The sequence below is a fragment of the Falco peregrinus genome, chromosome 2 (assembly GCF_023634155.1).
Source record: "Falco peregrinus isolate bFalPer1 chromosome 2, bFalPer1.pri, whole genome shotgun sequence".
NCBI classification, from domain to species: Eukaryota; Metazoa; Chordata; class Aves; order Falconiformes; family Falconidae; genus Falco; species Falco peregrinus.
The window spans coordinates 28,424,383-28,443,191 of record NC_073722.1 but is presented as its reverse complement, the minus strand read 5'-3'; the positions used below and the strand labels follow the sequence as shown (position 1 = coordinate 28,443,191).

General features: G+C 35.3%; 1 long non-coding RNA gene across 1 annotated transcript in view; it reads right to left on the bottom strand.

The window, feature by feature from the left end:
* Window positions 1–243: 243 nt before the first annotated feature.
* The window catches only part of LOC106112838 (uncharacterized), a 37,292-nt gene continuing 18,726 nt past the window's right edge, over window positions 244–18,809 (bottom strand). Inside the window, exon 3 of the long non-coding RNA XR_001227395.2 lies at window positions 244–346. This is a non-coding gene — a long non-coding RNA (uncharacterized LOC106112838). The remainder of the gene's footprint in view (window positions 347–18,809) is intronic.

Here is an 18,809-nt window from a genome sequence, read left to right as displayed (position 1 = left end):
AAAACCCCAAAAAACCCAAAATTATTTGCCTATTTCCAAATGTGTCAAGGAGGAAGTAATTATCAAAGTATGTGTTAAATGCAGCATCTTCATATTACAAACTCCAAAATATTTTTTTAACAATCCAGATTTTCATGTGGTAAAGTATTATCCCTTCTTAGAACACTTGGCAGTGTAAGAATGGGATTGAGGCAATAACTTCCAGAGTCTGTTAAGCACTCAGAAATACACAGTCACCTGTTTACATGATGAGCTCATCTTGTCATGTACTTGTGTCCAGGACAGCATGGCCCAGCTCTGGTTTGATTGTTTTTGACTCAAGGTGTTAACGGTTTGCCTCTGAAAGCTGAAGACACAGAATATGAGTTTCGGGGAGGAGATGAAAAAAATAGTAGATGATACATGAATTAGCAACCATGTTTTTAAACTAGGCCTGCTACCATTTATCAGATTTATTAGTGGGTTTATCCCCTAGATGGTCATCATAAAATGAAAAAAAAAAAAGAATATTGGAATGGAAGGTTACAGCCTTCTCTGATGAAATGACTGGCTTGGTGAATGAGGGGAAAGCAGTAGATGTTGCATAGATGTTGCTTATCCTGACTGTAGCTTTTGATGCCGTCTCCCATAATATCCTCATAGACAACCTGATTAAAAACAGCCTAGTGAACAGTTAGGTGGATCAAATACTGAATGAACTGCCTGGATCAAATGTTGTGATCAACAAGACAAAATCCACCGGGAGGCCAGTCACCAGTGGTATACCCCAAGGGTTTGCACTAAGCACAGCATTGCCAGCAGGTGGATGGAGGTGATCCTTCCGCTGTACTTGGTGTTGGTGGGACATACCTGGAGTGTTGTGTCCAGTTCTGAGCTCCCCGGTAGAAGAGAGGCATGGTTGTAGTGGAGCAAGTCCAGTGAAAAACCACAAAGATGATAAAGGGACTGGAGTACCTTTTGTCCGAGGAGAGGCTGAGAGATATGAGACTGCTCAGCCTGGAGAAGGGAATGCTTGCAAGGGATCTTATTAATGTCTACAAGTGCCTGCTGGGAGGGCACAAAGAAGATGGAGCTAGACTTTTCTTAGTGGTGATCAGTTGCATGGGAGTAATGGGTACAACTTGAAATACAGGAAATTCCATCTGAATGTAAGAATAACTTCTTTATTATAACAGTTGTTGGACACTGGTGCAGGTTGCCCAAAAAGTGTGCATTGTCTCTGTCCTTGGAGATACTCAGAACCCAACTGGGCATGGCTCTGGGCAACCTCATGTAGGTGAGTCTGCTTGAGCAAGGGAGTTTGACTACCCAGACTCTGTGTCCAGTTGTCACGGTTTAACCCCGGCCAGCAGCCAAGCCCTACGCAGCTGCTTGCTCACTCCCCACACAGTGGGATGGGGTAGAGGATCAGAAGAGTAAAAGGGAGAAAACTCATGGGTTGAGATAAAGACAGTTTAGTATGTAAAGCAAAAGTCGTGCACACAAACAAAGCAAAACAAGGAATTCATTTACTGCTTCCTATTGGGAGGCAGGTGTTCAGCCATCTTCAGGACAGCAGGGCTCCATCACGCTTAACAATTACTCGGGAACACAAACGCCATAATGCTTGATGTCCCCCGCTTCCTTCTTCTTCCCCCCCAGCTCATATGGTATGGAATACCTCTTTGGCTGGTTTGGGTCAGCTGTCCTGGCTGTGACCCCTCTCAGCTTCCCGTGCCCCTCCAGCCCTCTCGCTGGCAGGGCCTGAGGAACTGAAAAGTCCTTGACTTAGTATAAACATCACCCAGCGTCAACTAAAATCATCAGTGTGCCATCAACATTGTTCTCACACCAAATCCAAACACAGCACTGCACCAGCTACTAAGAAGAAAATCAACCCTATCCCAGCTGAAAATAGAACAATAGTCAAGTTGAAATACAGGAAATTCTGTCTGAACATAAGAAAAACTTACTTACTGTGTGGATTGGCAAACACCGGAACACTCTAATCTCCTTGTCTTTTCCTAAAAACTGTGACCAATTCAGCTTTTTTATCCTCTGATTGCAAAATTGATTATTTCCACTTATATGTAGTAGTCTAGTCTGTTTTGAAATTAATCTTCATTATTTTTTCAGAACATTTCTTCAAGCTGACAGAAAAGAATGATTTTGAATTATTTTCCTTTAATGTTATAGCATATCTGCTTATCTTTTTGTTATGCACAAATCAAATTAGTGTATTTTATCACCCAGGTGATTAATTAAAATACTGATTAGAGCTAGACCCTGGAAACATTTTTGAAGATACATCTCAAAATATCCCTTACTGTTGGCAGTAAGCTAATGATAACTACTCTTGTGCAGTTATGCAATCAGTCTTGTAACTTCCATGTAAGTCATTCCTTGTTACTGATGTTCTCTGTCTGAATTTAACTTTTTGGTCTTTTCTAATTTTGCCAGGATTTTACAAAGGAAATGCTGTCTCTTATTCATATCAACAAGATCAAGAGACAATAAATAGACACAATATTATACAGCTTTTCAGAATGTCCATCTCTCTTCTATGAATGACATTCAAATCCAGCTGTATTCCAGTCATCTGTTCTCTACCAGCTGAACTCTGTGCATGTGCTTTACATGTGTGCGTGTGTATTTAAACACCAGACACACGTACAGGAACGACAATACTTCTAACCAGAATTTCAATTTTCAGTTAAATAAAGCTATATTCAAAATGGCCAAATTACCTTCAAATTTTTCATTAAAAAAACAGGGTTTTTTTCTAATTTCAGACATTACAGGGGAATGCATTTAATTTATATTCTTTACAAATTAGCACACATAATAGTGAATTCTTTTCACTGTTTCCAATTTCAGTCCATAACAGAAAATGTCATCATCCTAACTCTAATTAATTACTTTAGTATCAATCACTACCTAGAACTGAATGTTTGTAATGTAAAAACAATGTTTCCCAATGATGTTTTACTGCAAGTATTTGAGATATCATATTTCTTGCGGTAATGTAATTGATTTTCTTCAAGTGTTATCTTTCTCATGCAATCTTCTGTAAAAATACCTTCACTGTATAAATATCAGTAGGAAGATAAATCATATCTTTTAATCTGTACTGGTATTGTGAAGGTTTTTTTCCTGGTAAGTTAGTCAGGAGTTAAACTATACTGAACAAATAGACAATATCAACTTTTTTATCAAGTTGATATCTACAAGTATTTTATCTCTCTGTTCAAATGCACACTTGTTTTCATCATTATGTACCTAGGAAAGTCAAATGCTCAGATTTTTCATTATCCTGTAAAGAGGCAGCATCTAATTTTTATGAGGCCAAGAATCCCCAGATCACCCCCCTGTGATATAATATGGGAAATGAGTGAGTTTATTATTTTGTGTTTAAGATCGAAGTACAGCAAATAGACCAGCATTGTTTATATATGTATCTGATGATTGTTCTGTTGTTGTGCAGAGATACAGATTTACTTTTAAACTCAACCAGGAAAAGGTGACACATAACAGGCAACCAAAATAAGGAGCAAGTTGCAAGTTTATCAGGTAGAAGTATGTTAACTTCACAAGAAAAGCACAGCAGATACAAAAGAACTGTGGTTTTGAGCACCTAAAGTACAAGCCCAAACTCCTTAGAACATTGAAAAATAATTTTTAATTTTTACAGCAGCTGAGATCTCTTTGTAATTTTTTACTGCTTGAACATTCATCAGACATCATAGTTTCTATATAAAATTGCTTCCCTTCAGAAATACTTAATTTTCATGTAATACACTGAAAGAAAAAAAAAATCTTAGCTCCTGGCATTGAGTAATATGGGCATAAATTGTGCTCCTGCAATGTACAATGTTTTTGGGTTTTTATTTTTAAAACATTGACATATTTTGCCTGCCACAGTTACTGAAATTAGCAGTCTGTAATGGAACCTTAGTGCTGATCACCACAGCACACAAAAGCAACAGCAGGTTCTGCTACAGCCGTATAACAGAACATATCCCTGTGAACTAGGTCTGGCTGGGATGTTATTTCTCTTCATAGCAGTCTGTATGGTACTATGTTTTGGATTTGTTATCAAGACAGTATTTTAGCTATTGCTGAATACACCCGTATTTTAGCTATTGTTGAGCAGTGCTTACACAGTGTCAAAGCCTTCTCTGTTCCTCATGCTGCACCTTCAGCAAGTAGCCTGGGGGTGGGCAAGAGCCTGGCAGAGGACACAGGGAGGAGAGCTGACCCAAACTGACCAAGGGGATGTTCCACACCACATGACACCATGCTCAGCTGTAAACTGCGGGAGGACGGGGACGGGGGACGGGGGACAGGACAGGGGGGACAGGGGATGTGGGGGGACAGAAGTTCTTCCAAGGTAGCCTGTGTTTGGAACCTGGCTGAGCGGCAGTCTGCTGGTGAGAGGTGTTCTTGCACTACAGGAAGGCCATGCCACACTATTCCAGTGGGAGTTTAGGTTATGGCTCTGTGCAGTCTAACCATTAAAAAGGCATTAACACTTCAGTGTATTAGTTGCTTTCTCATATAGTGAGCACTAGCTGTAACAGACAATCCTTGTACACAGTTTGAGGTTGATTCAGGATCTCCTTGGCATCTTCTGAAATGTGTGAATTTAGTGGGACTGAATTTTAAAGTTTCCTTTCCTCATTTGAACAAAACCAAAATATCTTAATCCTTAATCTTTACCTCACATTTTACTGGCTCTTTCAAATTAGTCTTGTAGCTGTTTGTTCATAGTAAGATAACCTTTAAAACAGCTCTGTTGAACTGCAGATTGCCTCTCTGTCTAAGCAAAATAGATCACTAAGGTGTGACACTATTTGTATTTTTATTCCACCATTTATGCCAGTTCTAGGCTCTGCCTTTTGTAGCTTTTCTCCTCAATGGTATTTATGAGGGTGACTATTGAAGTGTATGAAATTATTTCATATAAATTTATAGTCTTCAAAGTGCCATAGCTCTCTGCAATTCAGATGCCTAAACGCGAACACAAGCTGTGAAACTAGGGTTCTTTCAAGCAGCATGGGTACTGTACCCATCTTTGATACAATTTTGATACACATAGTTATATGTAACTATTTTTATAAAATAGTTAAATTCAAGGAAAACCTTGAAATTTACATTTCTGGCATGCCTCTAGTAAAATGAAGGGCCATCTAGTGTATAGTTTTCAGATGTTTTTGCTAAAAATTTTCAGCAAATAGCATGTGAGTATTATACAGCATACCTGTATTCCTCTGTCTAGTTTTCATCACTACAGCTGCATTTGAAATCAGGATCTTCTTTTCTTACATTTTCATACATTTTGTTCTTAAGTCTGTACCTGCAATTGTATTTCCTTGCAATGCTGATGAGTTAATGCAATCAACTCTCATCTGCTCTAGACCAACATTCACCTTTTATATTCAGGATGAGAACATGTGATGCATACTGGGTATATATAGAGATATTTATATAATAAAATATTTATAAATAAAGCCAAAAAAAGAGTAGCAGAGGTGATGCAAGAAACAATGAAGTTATTTTAAAAATGTTGCCTAGTCTTTTATCCCTAGTACACTGGATTCAAGTCAGTAATGTATGATTTCATTCATATCAATATTTAATTTAATTTTAATTTTAAGAGAAACTGTTCTTTTTTTCATCATAATTGGTATCTTGTGGGGAGAATAGTGTAGTAAAGAACTGAAACTTCAGAAAGCTATAAACTAGGAAACAAAGATCAATAGGTTTAGAAATAAAAAATAAGGGAAGAGAAACACAAAGAAATATGTAAAAGACTGATTTTAAAATGTTTCTGTACAGCATCATTAGTAGTGCTTTTCTTCAAAAAGGTATGCAAATGATTACTGCATTCTAAACCTCCATTCCATAATGTAATATCATTAAAAAGATAAAATGGTGTTCATAGGTGTGATTTACATATTAATACATGTAAATTATCAATCAAATCATAACTCAGCAAATGAAAGTATATACTGTTTACAGTTCATTATGTGTCATGCTAGAGCAACTTAACAATGGAGTTGATTAAGTCAACTCTTATGGTCATCTGGATTATGCTACTGAAGTTTCTGCGATTAATTAACTTGTGAAGCCTAATTACTGTCAACTGAGGAACCTGCAGTGAAATATTTAAAAGAAAGACAAAACAAAGGTTGAATTAGAAAACGTTGGAAGTTCCATAAGTATTCTGAATATAGAATCATAGAATCATTTAGGTTGGAAAACACCTTTTAAGATCATCAAGTCCAACCGTTACCCCAGGACTGTCAAGTCCACCACTAAACCATGTCCCTAAGCACTGCATCTATGTGTTCTTTTAACCAAAACACCTCCAGGGATGGTGATTCCACCACCTCCTTGGGCAGCCTGTTCTAATGCTTGACAACTCTTTCAGTGAAGGGTTTCTTCCTAATATCCAATCTAAACCTCCCCAGGTGTCAATATACACATAGGTTGACTGCCTGCCCAAAATTAAACCAAATATAAGCAGATGCTTTGTTGTTCCCATTACATACTTCTTATAGAAGTACTACACATGCTTCAGTGCTCTACCAACTCAAAACCAGAGGCTGCACACACTATATAACTTCCACAAAAATCTTTGACTGAGATTAAATAATCTTGCACATTCTTTAAAGCAGACTGTTTTTATGACTGTTATTAGCTGGGGTTGTTTTATAAGGTAATGAATCTGCAGAAATCTGGCTAACATACTGTAATTTTCTGAATGTATTATCTTTCCATAGGATTCAGTTTGATTTGGTTAAACTTTTGATCAGCTGTAAAAGGCAGGGTGTAATTTATTTGTGTACTGATTGGACAGCATATTTTTATTCTTTTGTTATGGATGCAGTAAATCTCATTGGTAGCTCTAGTTCTTTTTTTCCTGATAATGTAAACAGCCTCTGAATTTATTGTTTAGACAAATGAAGTAAAAATATATAAGTTGGAAGAATTTATATTTATTTTAATACATTTGCAATATATATTTATTTGGTATGCCAACACAGAATATCTGTGTCCAAGTAATAGCTCCATCTGCTGAGATGCCCTTCTAAGATCTTTAATAAACTATACTGAACAAATAACTAAAAAAGAAATAACGAGATGGAAGGAAAATATATGCTGCATATTGTCGGTTCCTTTCCTTTATGCAGAATATATCTACTAAAACTGTTTTTATAGAAAGTCATTATACAAAATCAGTTACTATTACCATATTATCCACCCATGATATCATAACTTTTGCTGTAGCAATATATTTTTGTGGTCACCAGATGATGGTTAGCCTCCAAAAAGAAGCTGAAATTAGAGACTCTAGGATAGTCTGCTTCCCTGAAATTTACAATAGAAAGCACAGCTCTCTTTAAAGACTTTGGTTGAGTGTTTTTTCTACTGCAGAATGCAAAAGTGAGGTTAGCAAGTTAAGGGCACTGCATCAAAAGCTGATTAATAGCCTCTGAGTGAGTGAATATGTGTCTGCCATCCTACAGCAAAGGCCATATGTTACACTATCACTTTTATTCCAAACTGCATCTTAGCCAAGTGACAAGAACAATTTCTGACAAGCAAGGAATTCGTCTAATACAAGAGATAGCATAATTTGCAACAGCAGAATTGCTGAATGACCTGTGGACCTAAGACTTACTCTTAGGCAACGTACTGAGGCTTCATCTAATAGTGCCAGTGTTTGTCATCTCTGAAAGGAGCTGAAGAAAATGTCATTCAAAGTCAGTACTTCAGAGTGCTGATTGCAAGATGTAAATTAATGTAGCTTCTTCTAGATCAAATAAGCTCATGGTAGATATCTGAGGCATGATAAATGATGAAAACTGCTTTCACTACAGAAATAATAACGTGTTGGAGAAAGTGTTAGAAACAGTATTACTTTTGGAACTAAACTACAAATTCTAAGATGTCAATATGTTGTGTGAAGCAAGTAAGGTCTGTTTACCCTATTATGCATACAAACTGTTTGTTTTGCTTTTAAATCATACCAGTTACAATAATAAATTTTATTTCTGAATGCACAGTTCTTCAGATAAGTTACTTTGTTACCATATTGCTTTTTTCCTCATGTGACATATTAAATTTAACAAATCAAATTGACTTAATGATTTTACGTCTTTAAAACATTACTAACTGAAAACAGATCAGAAAGGTTAAGTTCTGCTTATTGCAGTGATTGCAGTTACTATATTCACTGCAACAATATCTGAAATGGAGAGAGACAGGAAAGATGTTATTTTGTGAACTGGTGTTTGCCTAAATTCAGAATCTAATTAGTGAATTCTAAAGCATTTGCATTAAGTTAACCCTATAGTTTGGTTCTGATCATATTGTAACATCTATTTGTCTTGTATGCTTCACAGGGTTTTTGCTATTTGGAATGGCAAAAAGTCTTACAAGGACTTTGGCATGTCTCTTTCAGGCTTCCCTGGAAACACAGACATTAAAAATACAGAGAACTAACCAGGCTTTCTGTAACCTGCTAACATGTATTATATCTGTATCAGCATATATTTTACATAGGCTAGCTGATCCTGAAATTGGTGAGAGTGTCATGATTAGAACAGGATGTTTTGATCAGAATAAGAAGCATTTATTAAAGAATTCTCTTTATACTCATTTTGGCTATTAGATACCTTTAAATTTGCACAGAAATCCCAGTATCTCTGAAAAGGCACAGGCTAACTCAAATTTTACAAACTTTTGAAGAAAATATACATGCACAAGGCTATTACTTCCCTTTACCTCCTCTTTCTCGCTTCCCATCATTTTGTGTGGTAAAAAATAAAGATGGTCTTTGTATCTAAAGTAGAAAAGATTCAGATACAGAAAAAATTTGTGGCTGGGAACTGAAGGGAGAGTGATGGCAGAAGCAAAGGAAAACAGTCTATTGGAATCCTCCATCCTGAGCTCAATGCCTAGGTTCCACATAATTCATAGTTAATGCTCCACCAAAGAGAAGCATACCCTTCCGTCTGATAGGAAAATGTATGTTAGCTAAGCATTCATGAAAAAGAGAAGAATTGGGCAGATTTAAGAGACTGACTGGAGAGAGGAAGGCATCTGCTTATGGCCAGTCAGGAGCTTCCATCTGTGTACCATCCTGGTTTTATGAGTCTGTGCTTGTCTCTACCATGTGTGAAGCCAGAGCAGGTGTGCTATTCTCTGAACAGCTATAACGGCTATGATATACGGGATTTAGATTCAAAGCCAAACTCTGCTTGATTTGGAGAAGGACTTTCACTATTTCTTTGTCAGTTCCTATACAGGGTACACCCTGACAGACTTCTGTACAATTGCATGTGGCTTGCTATTCAGTGATTTCTGCAAATATGAACGAGCAAAAGTTTCAGTGCTGCATGAGACCTGTGGCCTCAGGTGACAGCCTAGGCCGATCTTCAGTATATACATGGTGGATGAATTTTCCCAAGTACTTTTGAAAAGCTGGATTTCATACATACTCCAGTTTAGTTCCCATCTGTAAAACAGAAAGTAACGCTTCTCTGCTTAGCTCACCAGACCATTCCTAGGATAAATTAAGCGTAATTCATGTTTCAATCAAAAGTAAAGTGTTTCAGTGCCAATCAATAAAGGCTGAATGAAACAGAATATATCGCCCCTCAATTCATCGACAGTGCAGTGCTTAGGGAATGTTAAATGCCTAGAGAGTGCAGGACTAACACTCCAAGCAAGAATCCCCAATTAAAGTTGTAGGCAGAAAGTGTCTTAATTTTTTCCTGACCCAGGACTCCTTTGTGCTCTTTCTGACCTCAAGAAAACAGCTTCTACATAGAGCACTTGCCTTAAAGGTGGGAGACATGATACTTCTAAATCAAGTATCCTACGTGCAAGGCCCTAGCCTCATGAAATCAGCGATCTGATTGTTAGAGCCAGGCTGTCCAGCCTAACCAGTGGAAAATTTACATGATTAATGAATATTGCTGCAAGGCAAAATACATAAAAAAACTTTCGGAGATGGAATTTTTCCCTGGAATCTTTGTCCTAGGAAGAATGGGAATCATGCTAACCTTTTTTCTATAAGATGGCTACTGACAGCTTCATATCTGTTATTAGTAAGGCTCCTTCAGAAAACATATTGGCTTTTGGGTCACATTTATACTTTTTATCTTTAGTAATCCAAGTTAAATTGACAATAGTGCTGGCATATTTCTACTCTATAGAAGAAATCTCCTTCAAAAATGCTTTCCTTATTGAAACACCTGTCATCAGACTTCATGAATGCAGAATGCGTAGAAAAAAGCCTATATTGAGAAATTATGGGGGGGAAAAAGTCTTCATATTTAATTTTCTATTATAGCTGTGCCCAATGATGCAGCATAAAGGACCTTATTACTATACCAAAACAAAGACTTTCCAAAGAGAGTTCTCTAATTTCATATTAGCTTGTTCTACCACTGAAACAGTAGTTACTGCACCAAGTGATACATAAAAATGGGAAAACCAGCAGTTTTCATCAGTTTCAAAGGAACCAGCATTACTGGTGTTCCAAGATGAAAAAATAAGTGCCAACAATGACACTGAGTAGGATAGGAAAAGTATCTATTTTATATGCACCTAATATTTATGTACTGCACAATTTCTTTTCAGATTATCTGTATTTACCTTGAATAAAAAAGATTTCTTTCTGTATTTTGTCTTCAAAAACAGCCTGTAGTTAGTTTTCATCTCATCTGTAATTCTGAGTTTCAGTGCCATCAGCTAAAGTAATAAACATTTCTGCCTGAAAGTGTATTTTAAAGAGAATCTTCTCAAAATTCATACCTTTAATTCAGTAACGCATTGTTCAGGGTTTAAATAAATCTTCCCCTGATTTGAGTGGTAGTTGTATGGATGAATTCACAAACAATTCTTTGTAAATACAGAATTCATAAGCTTCACAGAGAAAAACAAAAAAAGAAAAAGAAGTATATCTAAAGCAGATACATTTCAGAAACAGGAAACTCACTTGTTCCCTAAGGCATGGCAAACATTAAAGCTCATTTGTTTACTCTTTTCCAAACCCCAAAATAAACAAAATGGTTATATTTAAGGCAGTTCATCTAAGCCTATTCTGATGAATGAAACATCTGCAAAGAAACCCCAAACACACAAACATTTAACAAACATTCTTCAGTCACCTGGAACAAAGTTAATTTAGTGGAGCTAAGTAGAAATTGGAATTTCTCTATGACTTTTCTTATTTGCTTCAAATTTGGAGAAAATGTTGAATGATTAAGAAGGTAGTGAAACAAAAACACTGTGAAAAGTCTTGCTTTATTTATGACTACTGTGGTGCATTATACTTTTTAGCCAGAATTCTCTGGATCATATGAAACATAGTATGTATGTCTTGACAGCAGAGAATGGGAGCATTTGGTATCTGCATGGTCTAACTTTTGCTTATGTGATACCTGTAAACAAACTTAATTAATGGGGAGAAAAAGAAAAAAAAAAACCAACCAACCAAACAGCTTAAGCAATATAGTCTGGAGAATGCTTACTTCCGTTCAGCTACATGTATTAAGAATATGCCTATGTTGAATTTTGGTGAACTGAAGAAGGATGTGTTTGAATGTTTATTTTTCATTGTGTTTGATTTGGTTACTTTTAGTGGGAGGTTTCTGCATCCTGTGTTAATGTGTATTTTCCTAATAAAGGAATGTTCCTTTTCAGTACTTATGATGGATGGAGTAGCATTTCTTAAGTCATGATGAGTTTAAAGGAACCTATTCTACTTTACATTGTAAGAAATTAGGAGGATGCACATGTTGTCTGCAGTCAGCTGACAGTTGGTAAACTCTAATTGGACACCAGAAATCTATCTGGAAAGTTCTTGAACTGCTCTGAATGTCTTAAATGGCTTGGGTCATAAGCAAGGGTAACTGCATAGGAGATTTGATCAGATTAAATAAAGCAATTTAATTAAACAATTGAAATACATGTGCTCTGAAAAGTAAAAAGTCAAGAATGAGCATATATATCTTTGAGGCCTCAGGTGACATTCGTCACAGACAAATCAAAATTTTAGTTTCATTATTTTTAGTACTATTAACATACTCATTACGGAGATGTTTACAACATTAGATGTGATGGCCTTTTTCAAGGAAACAGTCAACATAAAGTATTTTAAGTACAAACAACTAGTCCATGACTGGAACTGTGGAAATAATCACACACAAGCTGTGTGTGTTAATTGTTCTGCCTAAATGTTCTATCTTAATTATTTCTTACTAAAAGTATATATGGACATTGTGGTTTTGATGAAATGAAGAAATTGGATAAAACTGAAAACTGTTGTTACTACCTGTATCATAACATATCAGGTGCATAAGAGCAGCAATGATCTACATTTCCTTTGACCTTAAATGATCTAACCAAACAGGAAAAGCTACCATTCTTATTTGTACAAGTTTTGTACAAGTGCAAATGATGAGCTACAGAAAATGCCTGGTGTTGCAGGATCAGAGTCCTAGAAACTGATCAAGCTCATTGTCATTAATGGAAAGACCTTACTGATTGCAGTGAGCTTTCATCAGTGATATAGAATCTGCTTCTTTTCACCTTTTGTGAGGTGATTCCTCAACGCTGAGGATAACATAGTGCAGTTATGCCTAGGGTGTTTGAAGGTTTGAAAACTTGTGTAAGCATGTAAAAGTTGGCTTGCACATTTGCTAGCTGTCTAAAGACATAAAAAGGGTCTTCAGTGGCAGGCATAAATAGTCAAAATAATTGAAAATTAAGCTATATTGTTGACTCATAACAGGTTTAGCTTTGGTTAAAAAAATTACTGTAATTGTTTGACTAGTATATCTCTTCTGACTTGCATTTCCTGGCCATGCTGTTAATCATGGCTGTTCAAATTCTTATTTAACAGCACTTGTTTCAGCTCTGTCAGTTTGTAGATCTGTTAGCTGGAAAGATTCCACATTGAGAAGATCTCGTAAGAAATTCAAAGGTTGTTTGAATAGAATATGAATGAATATTCTGTTGCATAGGTATACTTGTAGTGCTGTATATTAATCAGAATTTAATTACAAGTTAAAGACAGATCTAGACAGAGTAGTTCAGAAGGTATTTAGTGTACTATATGCATTATTTTAAGTCACACGCAGCCTGATACGAGATTGTTAACATTTAATTGTTAGTGTACCACTTTCCAGAGTCAAACACCTAAATTTTCAGTGTTCATGCTAGTTTGTACAGTTAAGATCACTTTTGTGGTATGTGTTGAAAGCAGCTATTGTAGCTTGCAAAACAAATAGTTTTTTTATCCAGTATTCAAAAAATTTTCAGCAGGAAAATTTTATTCCCAGCTGTCACAGTATTTTTATATTTTACAGTCAGAAAAATTGTCTGTGACCTTTTCTGGATAATGATGTCCCAATGTTTGACCATGTCATAGGAAACCATTAAATCCTTCACATTTAGTCAAGGCGATGCTTTTGTAGTGTCTTCAGAGAAATTCAGCAGCATCATGATCTTAACTGTCTGATTTTTTTTTTCCTTATGTACTGATCTCTTAGAAAAATGGGAATTTTTTTGCATGACGTAAGATTTCCAGTCAGAATACCTCTAATCAATAATAATGTATTTACATAAGGTCAGTCAGCTATAAGAAAAATATTTTCTTACCCACATTACTGTCTTTCCTGTATTTAGCTGTAGTTTCTTGTGGCTGAGATAAGTTTTTGTGTAGACTTTTGATTATAAAGACAGAAGATCTATTTTCCTCCTGACTCTTGCAGGGACCTTATATACAAGAATCTGTAATAAACCTAATCTGTCATTGTCTTGCTATATTGGAATAAAACATCGTGGAACCAAATTTTTCTAATTTAGAGTGCTGTCAAACTTTCACAGAATAAAGGTAATCTTACAGGAGATGTAAAATACATGAGTGTTATTCCTGATTGTGCCAGTCACCTTGGCTTGGAATAATTGCATAGAGCAAAGAGCAGGTGGTCAGGGTGGAAACACTATTTCTAATTGGCAAAAGTTTTCAAGAAATGGAAATCTTTTCTCATATAAAGTCTACACGAGAAGACAATTAAGAGTAAAATAAAAAGCCAGTCATTTAGATGTTTCTTTGGATATTGCTTAGAAGTTTTGTTTCAGTTTTAGTTATTTACATTTGATTGTTAAGATATAATCAACTTAAATCTTAACATGCAAAGTTGTCTTTACAGTAAAACCGGGTGCTTTGAAGAAAACAAAATAAAGTTGTTTACATGAAAAATACCAGCTTGTTATTCTGAAAATGAATTATCATTGATTCAGACAGACCTCTTTGGAGGATGCTCAGTCACTGATAAAATCCTTCACACAAATCCACAAAATTCTTTCATAGCTGTTTGAGAGTGAGAATTATGTTTAAATTAATTCTGGTACCTGTTTGAGAAGAATAACTTTTTGCCTGAAGTAATGCCTGTGTGGAAATGGTGAATGGTAGACTGATATCTCTGCTAGAGCAGGGCATAACAATATATCATGTGTATCAAATTTGCCATGGTATTGTAATGATTCATTATCACATACAGCTCCCTTTACATTTTAGATGAGATCTTTGAAGAATGTGCAAAGCTGTAATTGGCCAACTCTCCTTTGTGTTACAGTTAGTCTGGTTAGGTTTTACATGGGTCAACAAATTACTCTAGATCCTAAATGAACAAATGTAATACTACTTCCTGCAAAGCAGAGTTAAAAGCTGTCCCTTTACTTGCTTGTAATTTTGCAGTATTAACAAAACTAGTAAGAAAAGCAATTGAGTAAACTGCTTTTTATTAGGTAATGTCTAGAGACACCAATGACCCCACACATTTATCTCCTAACAAGAAGCAACTTCCAACATTTATTACAATGTACCTGGGTCCTCCACAATCATAACTCAATAAAAAAAATAATACTTGTAGTCCAGGTAATGGGCTGATGGGGCAAAATGCCATACTATTTTGTTTGTGCTTTAGCCAAAGGTCAGAAAGAGGTTGAAACATATAAGCACCATGAAATATTTTTCAGGACAGTGGCATGTATCTTAGAGACATGTCAACAATGAAAAAAACATAAAGTACTTCATTTAAAATTGGTCTATAGATAAAATGTTTAAATTAATGTAAGTTTTTGTGTATTAGCTACATTTTACTCTGAGATATAAAGCCACTGAGCATGTTTTGATGGTGTAAACAGTTTTATTTCCTCCCACATAAATGCCCCCAAATTTCTACTGTGTTTCTGAACTTAATGCAAAAAAGGTATACCTGCAAGGTTAAGTTTCAGTTCAGCTGGTTCTCATGCATAGCTTTCCTTTTTTGGGACCATAAAAAGCTATTAATCTATTAAGCTCTCACAATTAATTAAAACTGTAGTGATTTTTTAATCTTTTTACATATATTATTCTTATATTTTCATTTTGTAAAATAGAAAGTATAAAACATAAGAATATATTTATCTGTTTATTACATGGAGAAATTTGGAAATTAAGGCAGAGAACTATCAATCCCATTCCAAACTGGAAGCAGTAAGAGACAAAAAAAAAAAAAAAAAAAAAAATGAAAGAACCATGAATGAGAGCTATGTTCATATTGGATTGTTTCCCTCTACAAATCATTGATAAAGCTCATTGCTTTAATGTGTAAAGTACAGAAGTATTTTTCCAGGTTCCAGATTTGTTTACTTTTCCAAATATACAGTTCAAAAATACAATTCTAAAATTAAGCCAATGTAATCCATTACATTAGGAAAGAACATGACCTTCGTATCTTAATTTTATCATTGTAGAGGCATTCTTGTAAAATTAGCTAGAATAGAAAGAAATTATATTTCTTTTTTAATTAAGATACAAAAGCAGTAAATTACACTGATTAAATGGTCCAAGGGGAACAGAAGTGTTTGTTATTTCCCCCATTACAACAGCGAGTAGAAAGTGAATATAAAACATTACAAAGTCCAAACAGACTGAATTCTCAAAGTGATAGTCTTCATTTAGGCAGCAATATCCAAGAATGCAATTCCCATGACTTTTTCCCATTCTTCTAAGAACTTCTAAATAACTTAAAACTTTGTTTTAAATCCAGGAGTCTTTCAGATCCCAAAGATCTGTTTCAGCTTGATAACCATTTTGGCTTTGATGCGTATTATATGTATCACAAGTTGCATTAAACTAAGTGCTTTTCATACACATTCTCTGATGAGTTTGATTTGTTAAGGGTGAACAAGGTTGAGGGTTAGTATCAGTAACAGAAATTAGTTTTACAGAAACACAGAGACCAACATCTCCCTGTTTCAAAAAAGAGCTGTAGAAGGACGCTGCATCTCCTTTCAGAGGCATGTTTCAGACAGTAGAGAAACCTTTCAGGATACTTAAAATTATGATTCCGCACAGTTCTGTCATCAGTTCCATAGTTCAGCGTGTTAGGGAAGGAGTAGTTACAAGGTGGATTGTATATATCAGGTTTTATTGTGTTTACTTAGGATGGGCTGTAATTGGGTAGTTTGGACTATAAGTCTGTAACATGTAAGAGATGAATGAACTATGCCAAACAAGTAGGATAATTCTACAAATATATGGTATGGCGCATCATCTTTACTAACTCTGGCTGCTTAATTTTTAAATAAATGCAGATGGTTGATTTGATGCAAAATATAGGACTTGGTTCTGTTAAACTCATCTTATTGGATGCAAGGTCTTAACAGGATTTCTTGCATGGGTGAAATAAGGAGGTTTTTAGGCATATATTACAAAAAGTCTTTCTCTCTCTTTTTTTTCAATAGTGTGGTGCATCTCTAAATTACTCTCACCTTAGCACCTCTTCTGAAAATTTGGATGTGGCAATTATGAATTATCATTTATTTAGACTCCTGATGTCAGAGGGATCAAAGGCCATACAGCTTCTTACAAAGTAAGTTCTTTACTGGCTTATACCACAAGACCTATGTGAGACCTATGCTTTAACAGAGCAGCTTCTTGTGCTTGCCTGTCACTGTTAATGATGTGTAATTTATGGAAATAGTAGATAGTAATTCCTAATCAGCAAAGGTGCAGCTAATAATGCTGGAATGTATCATATAAAATTGCTGTCAGATTTATGAAAAATGGAACTGACAGGTAAATTTTCTCCTATCAACAGCTGTAAGACCTTGCTTTAGAAAAGCATTCAGTCTATTCAGTAACACGTTTAAAAGATTGGTTTAAATCTTTTTGTTTCTTTCTAAATCTTTTTGTTTCAATCTTTTGGTTTATTCTGTTTATTAATTATTTATTAATAAAGACAGATCTAATGATTTTTGAACAAAAACATTCAGTAAGTGAATTCTTTGTGTTATATTTTACTATTCTAATATTTTAGTTCTTAATATATGAACTGAGATATGACTTAAAGTAGTTACTTATATGGACTAATTGGAAAGGAAAATTCTCTGAGTTTTTTAATTTGTTCTTTTAATTTTTATTAAGATCTATTCTAATCATGCCAGTGACAAAAAAAAAAAAAACCAAACAAAACCAAAACCAAAAAAAACCCCAAAACAAACCAAAACCAAAAAAACCCAAAAAACCCCCAACAAAAAATACATTGCTATTTGCACTACACAGCTTTTCTGTGAAGGTTGTATAGATGGAAGTTATTTTTTGAAATCATAAGAAAAGGTTTCCACATTCTCACTAATGCTATTCCTTAAGCTACAAGAAGTCAGTATATAAATACAAGGTTATGCTCTTAACTATGCACTGTCACCTGCTCTTCTTTGTTATCAGATTGCCTGGGTTATTTGAGGTGACTTTTTTATGACGCATAGGTCAAAATATTTGGGGGACATGATGTTTTAATATCTTGATTCAACTGCTCTTACTTCTTTGGGGTAAAAAGTTTATTATTTTACTGGGTTACTAATCAGATGTCTAATCATCATTTCCTAACTATACCTCCACCAACTTTATAATAAAAAGCTGAGTACCATGATAGGGGCAGGATGTAAGAAACATTATATTCCTCTCTCCAGTATATGTTGGATCGATGAGGACAATACCTTAAAGGCATCTCTCATTCTGAATTTGACCACAGGACAGAAATATCTAGGAATATAGGTAATTCAGTAAACACAGTTTTTTGTTGTACAAATCTGCATGGAAAATGTCTGAAGTAAAACTCACTTATAGCTTATCATAAACCTTTCAATTAGATGATGTCTCTCACATTATTAAATACTCAGGACTGACATATGTACCCAAACTGTGCAAAATATGGTAAGTATTTTTAAAATGAATCATGATAGTCACTGTAATTTTGGGCTGCACTGAGAAGACAAATGTCTTCAGTGATGACAGTGGAACAGACAAAATATGGCACTGACGGAGTGGACCAGATTGCTCTAGCAGCTTGACTGATTGGCTGTATCAGATATCACCAGTCTGGAATAATCTACAGAATCAACACCAGCTGAAAGGAATTCCAGTATTCATCTGGTTTCTGTAGAGCTCAGCTGCTTCATGACTGAGAGTCTGAAGCTTTTGAATGTTTAAATAGAGAGAGTGATATTTATAATGAGGTATATGGGTGTGTTAACATGAAATAAAACACCTACATCTTTGATACATTTCTGTTGTTCCTGTTCTTGTTAGCTTGCTTTGGGGAAATATGAATTGCCTTTAGAACCAAGCATTAAGAGATGAGGAGATTCTCAGGATGTCTAAGCTGGATACCTTTTGAATAATGTGCTTTTGGCACAACACAGGAGTAAACTGGAGAGTTCCATGGCTTGTAATATTGCATCTAGCAAAACAATTTAAT